Genomic DNA, 7,151 nt, shown 5'->3' on the forward strand with positions numbered 1-7,151 from the left:
AACTAGGGCTGTTTAGCCTTGAAAGCAGACGGCTGAGAGGGGACCTTATTAACGTATACAAATATCTGAGGGGTGTGTGTCAAGAAGAAGGGGACAATCTCTTCACAGTGGTGCCCAGTAATAGGACAAGGAATGATGGGTGTAAGCTAGAACATGGAAGAAATCTGGACATTAGGAAGAAATTCTTCACAGAAAGAGTGGTCAGACCCTGGAACAGACTGCCTAGGGAGGGGATTGAGTCGCCATCCCTGGATGTGTTCAAGTGTCGCTTAGATGGGGTGTTGGGTGATATGGTTTAGGGCTGAACTTGCGGTGTAGGGTCAATGGTTGGACTCGATGATCCCAAGGGTCTTTTCCAACCTGAATTGTTCTATGATTCTATGATTGATTCTACGATAGGAAACTCCACCTCAACACAAGAAGAAACTTCTTCACTGTGAGGATGACAGAGCCCTGGCACAGGCTGCCCAGAGAGGATGCAGAGTCTCCTGCTCTGGAGGAGAAAACCCGCCTGGACGCGTTCCTGTGTGGTGGCCCTGGATGATCCTGCTCTGGCAGGGGGGGTGGACTAGATGATCTCTAGGGGTCCCTCCCAACCCCAAATACTCTATGATTCTATGATCTGGAGTTGCTCATAGGATTAGAGGTAGGAGGAGGAACTGGCACCAGCTAAGAAACCAACAACATCTTCTGCAGATGCAGAAACCAAATTTTCAGGCTTTATCAGGTATCTATAAGCAAGGATTTTTTATCATTTTTTTTCAATATAGGGTTTTGGACTAATTCTAATGGTAGTGTCATCAATATAATTACTCAGCTAAGCATAGTCTTTTGGTCTCAGCCGACACTTTTACATCTCTGTGAGCAGTGACTCCCAAAATCACTCACAGGTCTCTTTGCCAGAGGTTCTTTCCTGATACGGAATGATGTTTGGCACAAAAGGAACCTGAAACAACTTCTGAAGCTGCTGTGTAGACTTCTAGTAGAAGGGCAGTGAAATGGCACTGACAAGAGCTGACATGAAACCCATGAAGACTCCCAGTGAGTTGGGCTGGACCCAAAGCCTCTGAGGCGTTCGTTGATAATTACCCTCGTGCACACAGGCTCTGGCTTCATGCTGGTCATTACAAAAATAAGAGGGAAATCACACAAGGGGTAGTGCTGTATGGCTCCTACGTTTTATAGAAAATGGGTCACCGTGTAACGCGACGGAGGAGCGTGGATCTGGGGGCGAGATAATTGAATTAAGCTAATCAGACAAGTAGACCAGCCGCACCCATTTCAGCTAGGATGGGTGCAATCACAAGCAATTACGGTGATTAATCTTCTCATTGTCACATACAAGTGGCAGCACCTGGCCTGTGAGTTGCGTGGTTGCCTAATTGCACGAAGAAGAGCGAGGCTGCAGGCGAGGGTGGTGCTTCCCATGTGAGGATCCTCCTTTTTCCTGAGAATCTTGCCTTTCTGGTGAACCTCCTTCAGCTTGACCTGAGTGGCCTGTGCTTGACCTTCAGGCATCAGTTGTAGCTGTGGGTGGAAGAGCTCTGTTACGAAACCCCGAGGTGTTTAAGAAAACGGCCATCAGTCGCGCCGGTGGAGCTCAGATCTGCAACCAAGCAACCTCCACGAGTGTTAGATGCCACCTTTGTTTGAAACGCAGCTTCCTGGCTTGGGTGGAGTCCCCAAGGATTGGTACAGCCTAAGAATAACGCCTTTGTCCCAGGGTCAGTGCTGTGCGTAGCTGCAGCAGGATATGGTCGTTTGTGTTATCGCCTGGAGTACTCAATACTGATATCTTTTGGTCACCTGTAATTAACCTCAGGCTAAAAAAACCAAACAATCCACTTTCCTCCCAACTGTCCGGCTAGTTCCCATCAAGAAATGCAACAGAAGTTTCTGTGAGCTCCTGCAGGTGTTTTGCCAACCCAGGCTTCTCGCCAGACACCTGGAACGGAGTACATCATCATCATCATCATCATCATAGAATGGCCTAGACTGGAAGGGACCTTAGAGATCATTTAATCCAGCCTCCCTGCCACCAGGAACGCCCCCTCTCAACTACATCAGGCAACATGTGCTGTCTAATTCTACAGCAGGCTGAGGGACAGTCTGTGTCCCTGGGGCATCAGAAAGGCGTTTTGATACGGAGAAAAGCTGTAATCCAGGCTGCTTCAGTGACTAGAGAAAGCTTTGAATCTAATGTCTCTTTGCCAGCAAGTCCGTCTTCTCACTCAGGCTAGGGAAAAAAAGCATTGGCTGAAGGCAAAGTGTTGGTACATACTAATTTTCTAGTTCAATGTTATAGAGTTGTCAACACATAGCACTCGTTTCCATGAAAGTCAGTTTGTCACCAATAAAATAAAACGTAATCCGCAATCCCTAATCATCAAACTTGCCCCGTGGTTATTTTTGGAAACGGCTTTCCCCCTGTATGCCATGAGTTTCTCTGCACATCATAGCTGAGGATCCCAGATCCGAGGATTTTTCTGCATTTTTCAACTGGGGAATTTGTGGTTTGGTTTTGCTGGAATCCGGTTTAGTCATCGTTTCCCTTGCCAAAAGGCTTTCCCCCTCTCTGTTAATTTTGCTGTTCAGCACCAGTATTTTGAATGCTGGTTTTTAGCACGGGGCTGGATGTTCTGCGAGGAGCTGGAGTGGCTTTATCAAAATTTAATTTAAGAAACAAATGCATGGTTTGACAATATGCTGCTCACAAGGAGATTTAGGGCGTGTTGGTATAACTGATATAGAAATGGTTGAACTGACACTTTGGTTGTTTTGCATTATATTTAGAGGAAAAAGAGAAGTATATGGTAAATCTATTGAAGCAGCCTTTCTGGATCTGTGAACCTTTGGATTACTCTCACTGTATTTTCCTATAAATCCACATCCAAACACATGTCCGCTACACATCTTTATTGAGGGTTCTGGAAGACTGTTTTTAAATTAAACCTGTTATATGAGTCACATCCTCAGCTTGAATACACTGCTGTTGCTCAAAGAAACAAGATGAATTTAGACAATTCATGGACTGATCCATAATCCATGCAGAAAAGATTCCTTTGTAGAAAAGATAAATCACCTACACTGCAGCCTCAGCAGGGTATTTATGTTCAGACTCTGTAGATTTCTCGCTCTGACTTGGGAAATCCATGAGTTTATCCTGTAGCTCTTACTGGAGTAATTGTTTTCAATGTTGTTTCTGGTCAGTGTTTAGGAAACAAAGTCCACACCTATCCTAAAGCTGTCAAAAAGTGGCACGTGAAAATAATAAATTCTGTACACAGAATTTATCTCCTCCTCCCTGTCTCATTCATCAGCGAGAGGAGAAGCAGCATCGTAAACTTCGTGCTCTATGAAAGGCTTCTTCCCACCTTTCTGAAAGGTCGTAGCCTCTTCTCTTCCTGCAGAAGAGGAATGACATCTCGATTCAGAGCTTTGTGGGATTGAATGGAAAAACTGCCGGGATGCTGGAAGTGTTTTGCACCGTGTATGCGCAGGAAAATCACATTGTGTTCAATACATCTGTCCGAGGACATTGTTGGGAGTTGCTGTGGGGGAATGATTCACTTGTTTTTGAATTCCAGAATTTTGTGTGATTCCCTTGAATCCTATTTATAACTTGTTTTTCAAATGAATGGTGATTTTTTGCCTGGAAATGTGAGTGAAATATTTGCCTTACGAGACGCTACCAGCTTCACCCGTACTGTTCTGCAGAAACCATGGAGAGCCAGGAGAGAGGGACAGCGCGAGTACGATGCGCTGTGGAAACGTTTCTATCCTATATTTAAGGAATTCAGGCGGGTTTTTCAAGTATATGATAACCCATCGCAAGAAGGGAGCAATGTGACAAGGTACTTTCCTGGATTATCTGGGTTAAAACTGTGTGCATGAGCACCACGGACACATTTCTCAGCGTGCTGCTGTTGCCTGCCAGGTGTGTTGGGAAACACACACAGTTTCTCAAGATACCTGGATTTGGGCCATTGCAGAGTAGATAAACCAGCTTAGTTTTTAAAGCAATATCGTCCATGGATGAAGGCTTCTTTATAGAAACGAATCATAAATCTCTATTTTTCGGGTCATTTAAGTCACTTAACATAGAGTTGGAGCTGATGAACCTGATACCCTGGCATACGTGTACCATAGCCCCTTGTACTACTGGGTTCTCCGGGGCAGCGTGTTTCCCAAGTTTCCAGCTGAGGGATGAGCTGAACTTTGGATAAACTGCACTTAAGCTTGTGGAAGTCAATAACTTGGAAAACTGGCCAGCTTAGCACATTTTGGCTAATGCCTGTAGGCTCCAGGGAGAAGCACAAGCCCTGTGGAAAAAACCAGGGGTTTAGCGGCGTAGGCATCTTAATCCAGTCTGTGAACTCAGAACTCTCAGGACTTTGCTCCCCTTCAAGCTGTGTTGCGTTGAGATGCTCAGAGGTTCGAGCTGCGTTGCGCTGGGATGCCTGGAGGTTCTGGGAACGGTTGTGCTCTCCCAGGAAAGAAATCCAGGTGATATATCGATTTGTAACCATTGATTTTTGTGTAAGAGCTGCCTGTGTTTGCTTTAGGGGAATGTGTTCATTCTAGGGTCAAATAAAAGTCCTAATAATGGGGTAAGGCCGGGTTATTTTCTGGTTTGAGTTCTACGACCTCATAGAGTGCTTTCTCTGCAGAATGAGTTTACTTATGAAGCAATTAATGTGTACTCTGGAAGACTGGAGTATTGATTTAAAGTAACAGATAACCATAGGTCAGCCCTCCTCATCTCTCATTTTGTTGTCTGACCTAGGAGAGCTTCCTCCTCACAGCCTCCGTCCATCGTTGCATTCCCAGTTATAGTAAAGCCTCCGGGCTGACCTAAAAATGCACCGATGGTGTTGACCTAAAGTGCACTGATGGTGCTCACCCAAAGCACAAAACTTGATCCTAAACTTGGATCAAGCGGTTGGTTAGAAAAGCTGCTGCAGGCTGCTCATCGTACTTCTGGATGAGCCACGAATAGGCAGAAAATTGACTTTTAGGCAACCGGTAAGAAGTTTTCACATCAGTTTTGTTCTCAGGTGCCTCCCCAAATGGTCTGGAGACCGAATTTGAACAGGCTGAGCAAATCATTTTACGAGAAGATCTTCTTTTGTTTGGTGCTTGTTCCCACAGTGAGGGTAAGCAGTGCCATTGTTCCTGGGCTGAGTGCAGGCTGATAAAGAAAACTATCTAGCTATAAAAGTCAGTGCTATAAAAATAATTTTGCTATTTTCACCCTGTGAAATGGAAAAGGGTCTTTCCGCAACCACCAACTGACAGCTCCTGGATAAAAGAACGCGTGGTTAAGAAAAGCAAAGGAAGTTGCAATCAGCAAGTTTGATCCCAAATCCTTTTCTAGAGTTTCTTCCACAGTGTTCTTATAGTTCACAATCTGATTTTGAGCTGATAAGCACAGCAATTGCAAGACTAAAGCTGAAATTCAGACTTGAACCACCCTTTATGTCAAATCCTACCCTGACCCTTTAAGAATTCTGAATTTGAGCATATGCCCTAGATCTCAGAGCCAGACCTGGGTGGTGACATTCATGCCCCAGAAATGTCCTTAGGTGGCTTCTCCACACTACTGCCCTATTGCAGAATATGTTCCGAGAGGAAACAGATTCTTTGAGCGCTGCAGTGATTCTGGAGGTGACTGGAAAAATCACATAAAGCGTTTTTACGGTTGACAAATAGTTACGATTTTATTGAGCGGTAGAATACACAAGAAAAAAAAATTGTTCTTTTTGAGTTTCTGAATTTTTTTTTTTTTTCTTTTTAAGAACGAAATAATCAGGAGCTCTCCTGTAAGGAATGTGGTTTTGATGTTTTTCACAACTCCTAGAAAACATTTGACGTGTTAGGGTTGGTTATGAAGGCTTTCTTAGGAAAGCATCTACTAGAAGAGGCCATGGCTGGGACATGGCAGCTTGTTACAGAAAGAAAAAGACATCTTTGCCTAATGAAGACTTAAAATCCAGCCAGGGTGATCAGCCCCTGTAGCAAGGAGTGCTGGTGCCTGGAGGTGTGTCCTGAGGAGGCTCTGCCAGTGCTTTGAGCCTCCCAAGCCCTATTTCAGTAAGCGGTTGGCATCTTAGACTCCTCAAATCCACACTTGGAGGAAAAAAAATCTCGATGCAATCTCATTCCCGTTGCACCTCTGCCTGCAAACCCAGGGCTAGACTTCACAAAAGCTGGCGTGCACCCGTGGCCTTCAGCAGAGTTAATTTTTGTCACTGGAGGTCTAGGCTGCAGCTTTAACCTCCTTTTCAGCCCGAGTGCGGGAGAAGCACGTGCTCTGCGGGGCATCGTGTGTGTTCCCCCCGCGCCGACCCTGCTGTTGGAGCTCGGTGCCAGACCCAGCTCCCCGGGAGATGCCCGGCCATGCCTCGGGGCCCGTGCCCTGCCCTTTTCTTGCCTCCCGTCACCAGCACAAGCTGTTGCCCGGGCAGACTCCAGTGATGAACAGGAAAATACAAGGCACCTGCATTCAGGACTTTTTCCCTTGTCTCTCCACCCCCTTGATATTTTTTCTCCCCGTTGTGCATCCCTCCCCAGCCTGTTCCCTTCCCATGTTTCTCCCAGCTCTGTATTTCTCCTCCAAAAACCACATGCCCAGCTCGCTCCTGCTGAGGCTTCACTTGCCTTCCCTGCACCTGCTCCTGTTAATGCCTTTTTCTGCCAACTCTTTACTCCTCCAGCTTCTGCCCCAGTCCCCGCTAACAAGTGACTGCAGAGAAGCAAAGCCAGCCCTTTCCTGCCTATTGTTTTATTATCTGCCCTGAAACAAACTCTGTCGTTCCAACTCGTGGCCTCTCTCCCTTGCCAAGCGCTCATGTAGCCAGTGATGTGGTTTAGCTGGGTTAAACAAACCCTGGCAGGCTCCCAGCATGTTTTGCAGATGATTTTTTTGTACGTGTGTTTGTGTCTCATTACAGCGCGAAAGAATGACCTTTATCAAGAGAGGAAGCGTACAAGATTTCACCTCATTATTTTCAGAGAAGCCGGTTAGTTACGGTCCTCAGAAAGGTGGGCAAAACTGCACTTAAATCTCTGTATTTGCACCATTTTGATGACTGTTTGTAAGCTGCTAAGGGACGCTTCTCTGTGAGTGATTGCTGCATTTCGCCCAGGTT

Source organism: Apaloderma vittatum, unplaced genomic scaffold, assembly GCF_000703405.1.
Source record: "Apaloderma vittatum isolate BGI_N311 unplaced genomic scaffold, ASM70340v1 scaffold8933, whole genome shotgun sequence".
Taxonomy (NCBI): Eukaryota; Metazoa; Chordata; class Aves; order Trogoniformes; family Trogonidae; genus Apaloderma; species Apaloderma vittatum.